Raw genomic sequence first — 17,500 nt, 5'->3', positions numbered from 1 at the left:
TCATCATCATCATCATCATCATCATTAACATTCTCATCATCAGTATCACTGTTGCCATTATTGGCGTCATATCTCAGCCGTCTGCAGAGAATTTAAGGGAAAGAAATCTCCTAAAGTCCTACTTGGAAACTTTGGAAATCAATGTGAAGAGTGTATAGAGGATTCCCCAGAATTTTGGTTTATACAGTGACACCAAATATTCTGGATTCCTTACTACTACTACTACCACCACCACCACCACCACTTCTATTGAGGATGATGATCGTTTTCTAATATAGACACCAGGCCTGAAATTCTGGGGGAGTGTGGGGGGCTATATCAACCTCAGTACTCAACTGGTACTTATTCCATTGACCCCAAAAGGCTGAAAGGCAAAGTCAACCTCAACGAAATTTGAACTCAGCACAAAAAGACATGAAATCTACTAAGCATTTCCTCCGGCATTCTAATGATTCTGCCAGTTTGCCACTTCGATAATGGATTCAAACTTTGGCACGAGGCCAGCAATTTCGGGCGAAAGAATTTATTTCAAATTATCAATGCCTCTTGGTAATGCTACCAGGCCAGAGATTTCTTGAAATAATCCATGGACCCTGGCCAGAAATTCCTCCAGATTATACCAGCCAACAGATTTTCATGAACACCAAGAATTTCTCCAAGAACATCATCACTTTTGCCCACTACAAAACTTCTGTAGAATGCCAACAACAATAATGATAATAATAATGGTTTCTAGTTTAGGTACAAAACCAGCAATTTTGAGGAAAGAGGATTTGTTGATAGTATCAATCCTAGTATTTGGCGGGTACTTTATTTTATCAATCCTAAAAGCATAAAAGCAAGGCTGGTCCCAGCAGGATTCTCAGTCAGAATATAAATGACTCAGCACAATTGCTGCAACACAGTTTTACTGCAATCTAACAACTCTGTCAGCCAATAATAATAATAATAACACTTTTATTATTATCATTATTATTATTATTATTATTATTATTATTATCATCATCATTGCTGGTGTTGTTGGTCAAATAAGTCAGACAGCTGCATTAACATGCACGTGTCTGTGCATTCTAAAAGTACTTTGGTTGGGAATTATATTGCACATTTATGCACAAACTGCATTTGTGTGGTGTACGTAGTTGTGTATATGTGTGTGTATGTCTGTAGGTATGTTGTGAGAGGATAAGGTGGGTGTAGATAAGATACTGTGTAGAATATATTGTGAACATTATACTGTAGCTGGTAGAATTGGTAGAGCTTCAATATTTCTTATGCTCTAAGTTCAAATCCTATTGAAATCAATCTTGCCTTTTATCTCTCCAAGGATCAATAAAAACAAAGTACTGCAATTGATGTAATTGACTAATCTCCTCCCTTCGAAAACTGCTGGCCTTTTGCCTGAATCAGAAATCAGTATTATTAAATGGATGTGAAGTGGGAGCATCATTAGAAAGACAGATAAAATGCTTTGCTGGCCTTGTGGCTAACTTAGAAACAGTTATGAAAGGTAGCAAGCTGGCAGAATTATCAGAACATTGGACAAAATGCTATGCAACATTTTAAAGTCAAATCCTGCTGAAGTCATCTTTGTCTTTTATTTTTTGCAGTGAATTAAATAAAGTTCAAGTCAAAGGTACTTGGTTTTGTTCAAGTCAAGAGTACTGGGTTTTGTCATAATTCATTCTATTAAAATTATCAGTTATAAGAACACACTTACAGTTACTTCATTGTTGTTGTTGTTGTTGTTTTTGTTGTTACATCTATATATCTATGGGATCATCATCTCTTTTTTCATGTCTATTTTTACATACATGGGTCAGATGAGTCATGTCCAATACAGTATCATATCACTTTTGTTCCTTTGTCATCTTTTTATGAACTTCAGCATCCTGAGAGCAACTTTAACTATATCTTCCCAAATTTTCTTTGGTATCCTTCTAACGAAGTTTCCTTCCATTTGCATCCCTTGATGCTTCTTTAGCCATCTGTTATAATCCATACATATTATTTGTCTGTACAGACAGTCTTCATTCTTGTACTCTACAAGGAATTTTTACTTAAACTTAGTGACTCATTCGGCTCATTTGTACTTCATCATTTAAACAAACTTGACACATACAATAGATCATGTTCTTTCCAACCTAAGCTCATCTTCTACATTTCTTTCCCAACCTAAGCTCATTTCTTTCCAACCTAAGCTCATCTTTTACATTTCTTTCCAACCTAAGCTCATCTTCTACATTTCTTTCCCAACCTAAGCTCATTTCTTTCCAACCTAAGCTCATCTTCTACATTCAGAGCCCACATCTCACTACTATGCAGCACTGCAGTTCATACACAAGCATTCAAGGGCTGGTCCCTTTATTGGGTATACAAAGGTAGTTCCTTTTCCTCCCACACATTTTCCACATTCATCAGCCCCTCATAGCAACATTTCTAAGCCTTTTTACCTTCTCATGAGCAGTGAGATATTATTATTTTGTACATGCTTCTCCCTCTAAATACCTTGATTTATCATGATATGGCTTTAAAAAACCAGAATACCTTAAATCTCTGGTGGCAAACCTCCTGCTCTCTACTTCTTTCCATATTTTGTTAAGCTTGTCACCTGGATTTAGATATCTATGAATAAGGATTATGTGTAGGTTTGGTAATCCACTAGTAGTATTTGTTGTTGTTGTTGTTGTTAGTTTCATTTTCCTCTGTCTTTGTGTCTTTGTTTTCTCCAGAAATCATCACAACCACTACCACTGCTACTACCACCACAAGTATTATTATTATTATTATTATTATTATTATTATTATTATTATTATTATTATTATTATTATTATTATTATTATCATTATTATTATCATTATTGTTGTTGTTGTTAAGTGGCTTATATTTCCTTTGAAATTCACTGAACCTCTTGCCATTGTCTATATATGCTTGACCAAATTCCTTGGCATTGATCAGTCTGTGTGTGTGTGTGTGTGTGTGTCTGTTTCCTATCTGCCAACAACACTTCCCTTTGGAACTATTCTCTTCTAATAATTAGAACTTCTAAGATTAAACAGACAAAACTAATTATTTTTTACATTATTATTTTTCTCCAACAGACATGTCCGCAATTCTTTAAACAAAACATTTTTTTATTATTTTGTTTTATTTGTTATATTTGTTATATTTTGTGTCTGTTGTGATATCTTTTATCTATTGTATTTGTTTGTTATGTCTGTTCTCAAGCTTCATCCTCCACGACTGTCTCTCTTGTTCTATCCCTCTCACTAACTCTCTCTCTTTCTCTCTCTCTCACACTTTCTGTGTATGTATATATTTTTTTTTCCTTACACCTCTGTATTTTTCTTTATTCAACAATTCACCCCATCTCTCTCTCCACACACGCATACACACATTTATTCCTTACACCCACTCTCTCTAACCTATTTCCCCTCCCCTCTATTTCTATCTGTCTATTCCTTCTCTCTACATTATATCATAATATCAGTAAATTCATTGCTGTTCACCCACACACGAACAAACAATATCACATACACACTCAACTTCCTTCTGTGAAATAAACACACACACACACACACACACACACACATTCACAGGGCAACAGTAAGTAGCTCCCATGATCCATATACCATTGCTCCTTAATCTAAGATACTTCTCTCTCATCAATTAAATCTATCAAGCTTTCTTACTTACCCAATATTCCCAAACAGATGCAGGTTTCAATCCTCGGCCAAATATATGTTTGCGTATGTGTGCATGCATAATAAATGCATAAATGTGTATCTATGCATGCATGTGAAACATGTAGGTGTCGCTGCATGATTCAGAAGCTTGCTTCACATTCATGCAGTCTTGGGTGCCATGCCACTTTGTGGATCCTTGCAAAAGAGGTCTTCTATTATAGCCCAAAGCTGATCAATGCCTTACAAGTGGGTATAGTAGATGGAAACTGAAAAGGATCCATAAAGTGTCTATATGTATCATCATCATCATCATCATCTTCATCATCGTTTAACGTCTGCTTTCCATGTTAGCATGGGTTGGACGATTTGACTGAGGACTGGTGAACCAAGTGGCTACACCAGGCTCCAATCTGATTTGGCAGAGTTTCTCCAGCTGGATGTCCTTCCTAACACCAACCACTCCAAGAGTGTAGTGGGTGTTTTTACGTGCCACTGGCACGAAGGCCAGTCAGGCGGTACTGGCAATAGCCACACTTGAAATGGTGTATTTTACGTGCCACCTACACAGGAGCCAGTTCAGCGGCACTGGCAACAATCTCGCTCAAATGTCTTTACACGTGCCACCTGCACAAGTGCCAGGAACGCGATGTTGGTAACGATCAAGCTCAAATGGTGCTATTTATGTGCCACCAGCATGGAAGCCAGACAGCTGCTCTGGCAACGATCACACTCAGACGGTGCTCTTAGTGCTCCACTGGTACAGGTGCCATCACGATTTCGCTCTCGCTTGCCCCAACAGGTCTTTGCAAGCCGAGTTTAGTATTCAATGAAAGAGACGTTGACATGAGTGCCAGTTGTCAAATTTAGTTCGATTTCAATTTCACTTGCCTTCTTACCAATAAAGAAAGTGCCAGTTTCCAACCTAGATCCAAGGCTTCTTCATTGGAATTTCAACATCAACAGGGTATTTTTGTATGTATGTATGTATATATGTATGTATGTATGTATGTATGTATGCATGTATGTATGTATATGTGAAGATTTGTATGTTTTGTTTTATGTATGTATTCTCACACCTATAGGTGCATGTCTATACATTTTTGTATATACTTAGATGATAAACTTCTGGAAAGTTTTACAAACTTCTATAGTTCCAGTGATGACTTGGATCTGTAATCTTTGAATCAGCTTTCTCCTTTCTAGTTTTGAGAAGCCTAATTTCTCAAGATTAGTATTTAGGCAGTGTGCTACATACCCCAGTGCCGTGTGTGTGTGTGTGTGTGTGTGTGTGTGTGTGTGTGTGTATGTAGCCATCATGTAATGGTGGTAAACAAGCATCATTGTCATACAAGCGAGGTTGTTTATTTCCTGTTCCCTTCAATACTACAGATCCACACAGGGAAGAGACATCTGTGGATAACATTGACACAAAACCCACATCGTGACAAGAAATGGCAAGAAGGACAACTTTTTCCAACTGGCTACTTCACTATGACCAATTCCAGAAAATGAGTTTGAAATAAACAAGTATTTGCATTAATGGTTGTCCCCAAGCAGAACTACAGTTTATGGCTGAAACTCATAAGAGAATAAAAGAGCATATATATATACTTGAGTTATGATTAAAATATGTATGTATATTCTTTTATTCTTTTACTTGTTTCAGTCATTTGACTGCAGCCATGCTGGAGCACCGCCTTTAGTTGAACAAATCGACCCCAGGACTTATTCTTTGTAAGCCTAGTACTTATTCTATCGGTCTCCTTTGCTGAAGCACTAAGTTATGGGGATGTAAACACACCAACATCGGTTGTCAAGCGATGGTGGGGGGACAAACACTGACACACAAATACATACATACATATAGACATATATATATATGACAGGTTTCTTTCAGTTTCCGTCTACCAAATCCACTCACACGGCTTTGATTAGCCTGAGGCTATAATAGAAGACACTTGCTCAAGGTGCCATGCCGTGGGACTAAACCCAAAACCATGTGGTTGGGAAGCAAGCTTCTTGCCACACAGCCACTTCTGCGCCTATATATATATGTTGCAGTGTAGTGTTAGTGTGTGTATGTACCAGTTTGTTTGCATGTGCTTGGACATTTTACTTTGTTTTTTGTAACCATTTAATCAAATAAAGAAAGTTTACCCCCGTAACTGTAGTAGTGGTGGGCAGAGTAGCCCTTAATCCTGACCTTAATGTTACCAATGGACCAAATGATAATGTTAAATCAGGCAACAAATGAAGTCCACCAAGCATCAACAGGAAGGGTCCCTTGATGATAAACTCTCAAAAACAAGGCTTTGGCCCAAATGAGGCTCTGGCAGAAGACATTTTTCCCCCAGGGGGTACACTTTAGGACCAAGCTTGAAACCATATGCTTATGAAACAAACTACTTAGCCTCACAGCCACAAGTATTTTTATTGGCCTGTGTGTTTGGTTGTGATTGTCTGTGTGTATGGTTGTATAGATATCTCTGCGTATGTGTGTGTGTGTGTGTATGTGTCTCTGTGTGTCGATATCTGTGTGTTGTGTGTATCTGTGTATAACGTTGCAGACTTTTGTTTGTGTTGTGTATAGGTTCATAGCCATGAGTTGCCATCTATGTGTGTATTTCTGTTTCTTGATGGATGTGTGTTTGTATTTTAGCATAGTTTGTAACAAAGTGTCCATATATATAATGTGTTCGCATGTGTGTGTATGTGTGTATATGCATGTAAATTTGTCAGTAAGTATGGTTATTTTCGCTCTCTTCCCTCTCTATTATCTCTCTCTCTCTCTCACTCTCTCTCTTTCTTATCTCTCCCTCTCTCTCTCTCTCTTTTTCTCCTTTGTTAATATATCTTTAATGAACCAGAAATGAAATTTTCTATGAATTCCAAACCTCAATGCCTCAAAGATATAAAATAATATTCCATTCCCCCATCACCAACACCCAGCTCCCTCCACAAAGGAAAAGAATGTCAATTAACATTGTAATCATCTTTAATATTAATTAATTATTTAAAGAATAGACACAGTTTGCGATATATTGTGAACCAACTTTTAAAAAGAACTGCAACATCAATACAGTCCACTTTTGTCTTACAAACTTTGGCTAAAAATGCCAGACAAAACACTGCAATGCTATGTCTTTTAGTTGCAGCTCAACCTAGCACCATTTAATAATACCATTATATTTTTTGTTGTTTTTCTTCTGTTGCTATGGTTACTGATGTCTTGTCATTTATTTTTTTCTATTTTGCACATTTGATTGAGTGGAACGATAGAAAGTTCCTAAAGGTTAATGGTAATAATAAAAGTTCCTTACAATGGCACATGGCTACAAATGTTTGAGTGGTTGAGGGTTGCTGATTTAATCAACTGCATTACTTGGCTGACACTTATTTTTGGTGACCCAGAAGGGGTGAAAAGAAAAGTTGTCCCTGAGGAAAATGTGAACACATCAAAACTCAGGATCACCCACTTCCATCCCCGTCTAAAAAGAATGGTAATAATAAAAATCAATTTTTTCAGCCACCTTATGAATAGCTGTTCCTTTATGAACAAACTGCTCCTTTATGATAATGCTGGTCGGATGGGTTTGCCATACAGTATGTCATTACCAATTTTGGTATTTTGTAATCATAGGCACAGGTGTGGCTGTGTGGTAAAAAGTTGGCTTCCTACCCACGTGGCTCTGAGTTCAGTCCCATTGCATAGCACTTTGGGCAAGTGTCTTCTGCAATTTCTTTTAATTGATCAAAGCCTTGTGAGTGGATTTCATAGATGGAAACTGAAAGAATCCCATCATATATGTGTGTGTGTTTGTCCCACACCACTACTTGACAACTGGTGTTGATTTATTTACATACCCATGACCTAGCAATTCAGCAAAAGAGCCTGATAGAATAAGTAGCAGGCTTAAAAAACTAAATACTAGTATTGGTTTCTTCACCTAAACCCTTCAAGATAGTACCCCAGCATGGCCGCACACAATCTTATGACTGAAACAAGTAAAAGATAAAAGATATCTGCGAAGTAGATCATCTTAAAAATCTGATTGCAGGTTAGGGTGATCTCTTTCTTATGTTTTCTTAGATCTTCCATCACTATGAGTGAGGGAAGTCATGCTGGCTCATAAGGGCCAGTTTCCCAGTTTCATGGCATATAAATTCCCCACCTGGATAGGACGCCAGGCCATCACAGGATTACTCATTTCTGCCAGCTGAGTGGACCGAAGCAATGTGAAATGAAGTGTTTTGCTCAAGAATACGTGTTGCCCAGTCCAGGAATCGAAACCACAATCTTACAATCATGTGTCTAACACCCTAAACCACTAAGCCACGTGATTCCACCTTATTCATTTGTAGGTCACAGTATATTTTCTCTGAGTACTCATCATCACTCTATAGTGTGTGACCCCTTCAGTGTAATCCTCTCTATCACAGACATCATCTGACATATATGTTTGTCTGTTTTTTTTTTACCAGCTCACTTGTGCCCTTTTTTCCTCATCAAGTGGAAATAAATCTCATAGAGTAGACTATCCAATTCTGGCACTTTGCACCCTACACAACAGTTCAGCACATTCACTGCTTCATCAGTTGAAATTAGCTTCTCAAAACACTCAGTTCCATGTGCAGTAATCATGACAAACCATCAATGTAGGCCTCAAAGCCTCCTGTCTCAAGTCCACTTCTACTAGAGAAGGTTTACTAGGCTTTTGCACCCCACTTTCCTATCACCTATTCTGACATAATCTTTACATGTGTTGAAGATCCTATTCCAGTCACCCATTAACACTAGTGAACAGGATGATCCCTAGACATATAAAGAAATCGAACCATCAAGTTCCTGTCAGAGTGTTGACAGCCACTAGCTGTAAACTCATAGTTGCACAGAATTAAGCAAGGGATTACATTTCAGAAATCCTGCTCATTAATGACTATTGAATCTAAATTTAATTTCCTGAGATCATTGAGCAGATGTCCTTGCTTCTATGTTGCCCCTGTGTCATCACCATTTATACAACCTCATCTTAGTATTGCCATTTCAGGAGGAGGAAAAGAAACCAGAAAAGAGGAGTTGGTCACTTACTTGAGTCTTGGGTTATCCTTTTTCAGGGCCTTTTTATTAACCTTCAAGGATCCTTCAGTCTAGTAAGTTTCTAAATTCTCTCACATCATGTGGGAAATGCATTCTCAAAGCACAAACATTGTTGGAGTAGTTCTTACCAGAAACTTTCCTTATGAAAATCCTGACTCATTGCTAAAATTTTGTCTTTGTTACAGCTCACAAACTCCATCAAATCCTTGTTCTACTCTCAGAGAACTGTGTAGATGAGATGTTCATCCATTAGTGGCTGACATAATTGTTCCATCTCTTGTGGTTGGCATGGTTCTTGTTGTCTTGACTGTTTTGCTTTTACTTTTTTTTACTACTGATCTCAACATCTCTCGTACTGCTGCAGGAGGTATTGTTGAAGATGTTGTTGCTGTGACCAATGTGGTTGCTGCTGTGACTATTGGCCTCTTGCGTGGGTGAAATGATTGAGTACACTGTATTCTGAGTTAATCAGCTTGATGCTCCTAAATTTTTAGTATTTTGGAGTTAAATTAGTGTATTCACCAGCTTGCCTCTTTTCCTTTCTAAGATTCATTTGATTATTTTCTACTCTAGGCCCAAGGCCCAAAATTTTGGGGGAGGGAGTCAGTCAATTAAATTGACCCCAGTATGCAACTGGTACTTAATTTATCGACCCCCACAAAAGGATGAAAGACAAAGTCGACCTCGGTGAAATTTGAACTCAGAACATAAAGACAGACAAAATACTGCTAAGCATTTCGCCTGGCATGCTAACATTTCTGTCAATTGATTATTATCCATTTAGGTGCTTTTGTGTTGTTTGTGACCACTTCTATACCCAAGGACTCAACAGGGTTTGCATTTGATTTCTCTAGGCTTGCATTTGATATCTCGACATTTGTTAATGTTGCTGTTGTTGGTGGAAGTGGTAGAAGTAGTTGTTCTCAGGCCCTTCTGAGAGTAAAAAAATATTTTGTTGCTCTTGTAAATGTTGCTGCAGTGGCTTATACTAATACTCTCTTTGAGATTGCCACAGATTTGATATTAGGACAAGTGGTGCAGAGTGACAAATTACATGTCTCACAAAGTCACATATTTATAGAGGAGTGGCTTCAATGGTTAAATCAAGTCTGGTACAAGATTGATTCTTATTTCATCAACCTCAAAATGGCAAAAAGGGAAGTTGATCTTAGCAATGTTTAATCTATGTTTCCATGAGGTCAGTAATGTTATCCGTAAAGGCACACTGGAGTGATAAGACTAGGTGTCTTTGGAGTTTCATTCTCACTAAGCAGCTTTTTATACCTTTCAGTAACAACTGCAGAATAGTCACAAAGAGACATGGAGAAATAATACAATCTGTCAATGTGATGTGAACTGTATGACCAAAAATACACAATGTCATGTTAGAAAATTTCTCACATATCCTATATATATACAAGTTCTTGGAACATGTAACTGATCTATTTATATTTGGCAAGTGAAACCAAGCAACCTTAAGGCTTTTTCTTCCCCTTACTGAATAGTGAACCAAATTATCTACACAATGAATCGAATGGCAGTTAGCAAGGCATATTATGTCTATAAGTCGTTTACAAATGAACAAGTAATCACGTCAAGTTAGTTCCATTTCATCTCACAAATTACATTCCTCCATTAAACAAATATGAGATATTTCTATTTGATTTATGATTTAAACCCTCAAATGTTCATCACAAAACTAAATAAACAACAGTATTCTCATATATGAACAAAAAATTATTAGTTTGCTGCGTGGAGTATAATATAATTATTATCATTGCTATATCATAAACAGATCTGTCTGTTAAAACTGCACTTCATTCTAATCTCCTTGTACCATTTGATCAATAAAAATAACACTAACAAAACTCAATATTTATAAACAATATATTGATATCAGTGGAACATGTTTCTAACTTTATGAAATTACATGAAATCATCTTCATCTGATTTGAAACTTCATTTTAACTGGATGTTAAATGACTTCATATCATCATCGTATATCTTGTATGTGTTATTTGGTTAGTTATACTTATGTGTAAAATCATATGTATCTATGCATATATATAAACACGTATATCTAGATATACTCAAACAAATACATCCATACACATATGTACATATGCACACACATTATACACATATATACACTCATAAACATATATGAATATATGCATATATCCATGTATATGTGTGTAAGTATAAATATATATATATATATATATATATATATATACGTGTATGTATGTATGTTTGTATTTATAATCTCATACGTTTATATAGTCTTTGATGAGAGAAAATTATTGGTTCATACAAGGCAGTTAGAATATAAAATTATCTACATCTCTTCTAATTGCTGTTTATAACAGCCTACTGATATTGTTGATGTTGTGGTTACTGTTGCATATGTTGTAGTTGCTGTTGATATTTTGTATTCTCGTTTTTCTAATCAAATATGTTTATGAAATAATCTCTTGATCTTGTATCTACTAATTTATTTAAATATTGTTATGCATTTAATATTTTTTTTATTGCATATGTTTATGAGTGTTATAGGTGTGTGTATATATATGTATATGTGTGTGTATATATATACATGTATATATATATATATATATATATATATATATATATATATATAATGTATATAGATGCATTGATGTATCTTTCATAGTGTGTATACATATATATATATGCATTGATGTATCTGTTTATACAGTGTGTATGCATATATATATTAGTATGTATGATATATCTGTTAATTCTGCATGACTTCAAAATTAAAATGTTACTCCTTTCAGTCTTCTTCTTCATAATTAATATTTAACTTATCTGAACACAATCAAAGTTATTTAATTTTAGCCCACATACATACATATACACACACAGTCATACAAATACACATGTATTTACAGATACATGTATATCTATATGCATAATATATGCTTACATATTCTCACACTTATGCTATGTGTCTATATATATATATATATATATATATATATATATATATATATATATATATATATATATATATATATATAAAGAGACACATACACACAGAACATGAGTGTGTGAGAATGCATGCATACATACATACATACATAATATATATATTAATATATACACCCACCTTTACATAATCATAGAACATGTATATGGCACTTGCATTTGAACATATATAATATATATACACACATATACACATGAATATGAAGTGATGTTATTGATATATTCCTACACATTCCTCCTATTTTTGTTTGTTGTTTTTTCGTTTTGGCTTGCTTCTTTTTTTTTTTGTATGATTTCCTTTAATGAGGAAAAATTAGTAAGTAAATGTATAATTAAAAATATTAAATGTATTAAGTGAAAACCTATCACAAACATTATGATTAATCATAGTAATTAAGATATCTTTCATAAGCAGAAGGTCACACACATAGGATGTGTGGGAAAGAAATTGTCTGTTTAATAATACACCAGTATATTATCAGCCCTCTATGAATGAAAAATAATGACAGCATTAGTGGGGATTGAACTGGAAACATAAAGAAGTGTAACTAAATAACCCAGTGTTAAATCCAACATTCTACTGGGTTTGACATCTGCTAACCTGTTAATAAAATAAGAATAATTATTATTTCTACTGTAGGCACAAGGCTCCAATTTATTGGGGAAGAAGACTAGTTAATTACATTGATCCATGAAATTTCTGGCTTCATGCCAAAATTTGAAATCATAATCATAATTATTATCATAATTATGAGAATAACTATTTTACTTCTATTCATGCTTTTATGGATTTGACAGGGTTTCTCGAGTAGTGTCATCCAACTGGTTGTTGTCCTTTGTCAAATCCTTTATGAGGTTCAACTTTTTGAGACCTCTCATATCTTTCTTGATCTTCCTCTTTTCTGGATTCTATCTACTTCAATCAATTTATATTTTCATACACTACCAGTGTCACCTTACTGGCACTTGTGCCGGTGGCACATGAAAAACAACATTTGAGCAAGGCCATTGCCAGTACCACTGGACTGGCTCCTGTGCAGGTGGCATGTAAAATACACCATTTTGAGCGTGGCCGTTGCCAGTACTGCCTGACTGGCCCTCGTGCCAGTGGCACGTAAAAGCACCCACTACACTCTTGGAGTGGTTGACGCTAGGAAGGGCGTCCAGCTGTAGAAACTCTGCCAGATCAGATTGGAGCTTGGTGCAGCCATCTGGTTCGCCAGTCCTCAGTCAAATTGTCCAACACATGCTAGCATGGAAAGTGGACGTTAAACGATGATGATGATGATGATTCAAGGGGGTTCTGAAAAGTTCTTGGCTTTAAGGATATCCTTCTGAGTTCTTTCACAGGGCTTCAAAAAACTGATGGACCATTACAATAAGTGTGTGAATCTGAGAGGAGAATATGTTGAATAGAATCATAATTAACTTGTCCTCCTGTATTTTCTTTTACCCAAAGCCAGGAACTTTTCAACACCTCCTCTTAACAGCTATATCATTATATATATCATTGCTCTGTGTCATGCTGAATCTCCATTAAAGCTACGCTAAGGATACACGTGTCTGTGGAGTGCTCAGCCACATACACATTAATTTCATGAGCAGGCTGTTCCATTGATCGATCAACTGAAGCCCTCATCATTGTAACCAACAGAGTGCCATATATATATATATATATTGATAGATAGATACATACATACATACATACATACATACATACATACATACATACATATGTATACATTTTGACACATATATGTATACACATACATATGCATGCGCGTGCACACACACATGCATACACACACATATATACACACACACAAACATTCAATTTTACTGATCGAGTTACAATTTTAGCATAACTCTTGTCTTTATTTAACCTGCACGATAGTTTCAAACACCTGAGCACATTTCTTCTATATTTTTATCTACATAAGAATGTATTAAATGTGTATGGTGTGTGTGAATGTGTAGGGGGGACGGTGTTGATATGTATGTTTGTGACAGAGATACAGACTGTATGTATGGGTATGTGTACAAAGTCTCATACAGATGCAGGCACAAACTGTCATTAATTTTGATTAAATAGTGGTATGTGTGTGTATTTGTTGGTGTATATGTGTATGTATGTGTGGTGTATGTATGTGTGGTGTATGTATGTGTGTGTGTGGTGTGTGTGTGTGATGAACAATAACATGCTTTAATGTGAGAATGTGTGTGAATGTAGACAAGTACTCTGCATGTTCTCAACACTATTGACTATGTAAGCTCTTACCATCCCCTTAGCACACTGCTCCCTCTCCCAACTAAAACCAACTCACACTAAACCCCCACTACCCACACACTCTCTCCTTTAATTTTTTTTTTTTAAGCTGTTTTTTGTCATTCAGAAAATATGGCTATAAAAGTTTATTATTTGTAATACAATAACGAAGAGAACCCTTTCATTTTGAAGGTTCTAAGGGTGAAATTTGCTTGAAATTTTTTCTTGGATATGGGCTTAGGTCTAAGACTACATTGATTGAAACATTTTATTTTGACATTACACAGTTTAGTCTAAAAATAATGATCACACAAGCAGAGAAACAGACACTGGACCTTAGTATTATATTGATAAGAGGAAAAGTAAATCCTGCACCTGTATATCATCATCCTTGTCATCATTTAATGTCCATGTTCCATGCTGGCATGAGCTGAATGATTCAGCAGGAACTGATGGACCAGAAGACCGTGCAAAACTCCAATGACTGCTTTGACATGGTTTCCTAACACCAACCATTTTATAGTGTGTACAGGGTGCTTTATATTATCATGGCCCAGCCCTACAGAAATTGTCTTGTCCTATGCAAGATCAAGGTATCTCCATTCTTTCAAGATGAGATGGTTTATAGACATGGCAGTAATGATCCCAAGTGTGAAAGAAGAGTATGGTTGTGATGAGGGTTGGGCAGTATGGTAAGACTGAGAGGATGTTAGAAAAGAGAATAATAGTAGAGCAACCGTGGTAGGTACATGCTGGTTGTTGGTAATGACATTGAATAGAGAAATTGAGAGGGCAATTGTAAATGGGAGTGATGATGTCAGTTTAGAGTGCTATAATGATGTGGAATGATGATTAAGGATAAGAGAGGGTGATAGTAGAGGGTATCAGTTATGGACAGATCAGATGCCAACACTTGTTATACAGGTGATATGATATAAGAAAGATAGTGTTATTGAGAAGTGATGGTGGAAGAGAGGTAGAATGATAAAGGGTGAGATGGAGGTGCTGAATAAACCTAGCTGCAATATCATTCTTTGTTATATGGACAACAAGGTACATTGCACAAAAAAGAGAGTGAATGATACATGAGAAAGTAATGAAAATGGTAATAGTTGAGATTTAATAAGAATATAAGGGCCTAAGAGACATAGTGCAGATCGTCAGTTGTGCCATCCTTCCACGATAGGATGTGTTTTATTCAGCACAATTTCTTAATAATCATCACAGTCTTTCCAATATATATGTATGTGTGTGTGTGTATGTGTGTGTGTGTGTGTGTGATATAGTTGATTATAGATTGTATATAACCTATTTAACAACAAAGAAAATAATTAGAATCCATGGAAATTTGTGATATTTCTCTTGGCAAAAATCAATAATATTTGTAAAATAAAATGAATTTGTATTATAATCTGTATAGAGTCACAGTTGTGTGTGTGTGTGTGTGTGTGTGAGTGTGTGTGTGTGTGTGTGAGAGACCAGTATGTTAGTAATGTGTTGCAATGCAATTTTGCATTACAGAATATAGCTACATAGGCAAGGTGTTTAGTTTTGTCTACGTGTTATGTGGACTAAAAATATATAGCCATATCCTGTACTACACCATAGTGCATGCACATGCACACACACACACACACACACACACACACACACACACTGTTGACCAAACAGAGTGCTAAACTCTACAAGTATCTATTTTTGTGTTATGTGTACCATCTGTCCAGCTATCTTTTCCACCTCCTATTCTTGGGTGGATTGTTGGGTAGAGTCTTCAGGTACCTCCTCCATAGGGTCTTATCAGAAACAACCTATGTGTGCCATGAATTTTTAAAATTATGATATAGAGCTTTAGAAGGTCCATATTGAAGTTTGAATGTCCTGAAAAACTTGTTATTCATATTTTGCTATGTACATATATAATTAATAAAATAAGGTAAACAATTTTTTTGTATATTTTTTTTTCCTACTTTTTAAATTTACAACAGTTTTTTTAAAACTTCCCATTTAAAATATGCCAATAATTTTTTGGTTTGATCTCCAATGCAGCACAAAATCAAAACGAGTGAAAACCACAGATATAAATGTTTACAGAATGAACCAAAAGTTTGCATTCATAACAAATTTACATTATACACATATGTTCTTTTTATATTTATATTTTATACTATTATATACATTAGTCAATTCATAATATTTTATTTCTTTCTTGTGTAACTAAATTCCAAATAAATTATTTTTTTCTTCTCAGCCTAGCATGGATTTAAAACTAACGACTGCATTGAAATTGTGTAATCTGTTGTTAGCAATTGTGTTAGATTTAATCCATATTGAGTTGAAAAGAAAAACAATAATTAATTTGGTTAGAGAATGAAGAGATATAAAATAGAATTATAATGCAAAATTATTGTTCCTTTATATTATGTCTATTTCTCTGTGCTAACATGGGTTAGATGGATATATTATTGAGGCATTATTTTACAGCCGGATACCAACCTTGACACTAGGTCTTACCTATCTTTAAAGTAAGGGAACTCTTATTTCACATATGTTTTGAGGCCCAAAGCAAGCAAATGATTTATTGACAGGGAAAATGATGACATCAGTGCTTGTTGTTGAACAATTTTTGGAGATGTGCAAATATAGACAAACAGACAAATGTCCCACCCTTCTCACACATGCATACATATATATATATATATATATATATATATATATATATATACATATATATATATATATATATATATATATATATATATATATACCCATGTCTGTGTGTGAGAGATGGGCTTTTTTCAGTTTCCTTCTACCAAATCCACTCACAAGGCTATGGTTGGCCTAACTGGGGCTCAAGTAGAAGACACTTGTCCAAGGTGCAGCACAATATGACTGAACCTGTATTTGGGAAGCTGAACCACAAAAGTACGCGTGTGTATGTGTGTCTTATCATCATCATTGTTTAACGTCTATTTTCCACACATATATATAATGGGCTTCTTTCGGTTTCTATCTACTAAATACACTCGCAATGCCTTGGTCAGCCCGGGGCTATAGTTGAAGACACTTGCCCAAGGTGCCATACAGCGGAACTGAATTTGGAACCATGTAGCTGGGGAGCCAGCTTCTTACCACACAGCCACACATGCGCCTATTCCTACATGCCACCTTTTCTTCAGGCAAGACCTTGCACCAACCACATCTTTACAAATATGACTTAACGGCCCTTATTAGTTGTAATTAACACTTTTAGTGAACAGATGTAGTTAACATTTGGAGGGAACAGTTGTAGTGACAACTGCAGTTAACTGATGCAACTTACAGATGTATCATATTTTCTGGCCTACCAGTCAATGTAATAAATAAACATGTAGTGTATGCAGTGAAACATCAACACCATTTATACAAATCCTACCACATTTCACATGAAATTTATGGCACTC

The 17,500-nt window shown here is 35.6% G+C and overlaps 1 protein-coding gene across 1 annotated transcript in view; it reads left to right on the top strand.

Annotated features, from left to right (window-relative positions):
* LOC106877315 (cytosolic carboxypeptidase 6-like) overlaps positions 1 to 17,500 on the top strand; it is a 1,751,930-nt gene that overhangs the window by 1,189,803 nt on the left and 544,627 nt on the right. The gene's annotated exons all lie outside the window — the stretch shown is intronic.

The sequence above is a fragment of the Octopus bimaculoides genome, chromosome 10 (genome assembly GCF_046866305.1).
Source record: "Octopus bimaculoides isolate indiv1 chromosome 10, ASM4686630v1, whole genome shotgun sequence".
Classification (NCBI taxonomy): domain Eukaryota; kingdom Metazoa; phylum Mollusca; class Cephalopoda; order Octopoda; family Octopodidae; genus Octopus; species Octopus bimaculoides.
Note: the sequence above shows the minus strand (reverse complement) of the source record. Positions and strands in the feature narration are given on the sequence as shown.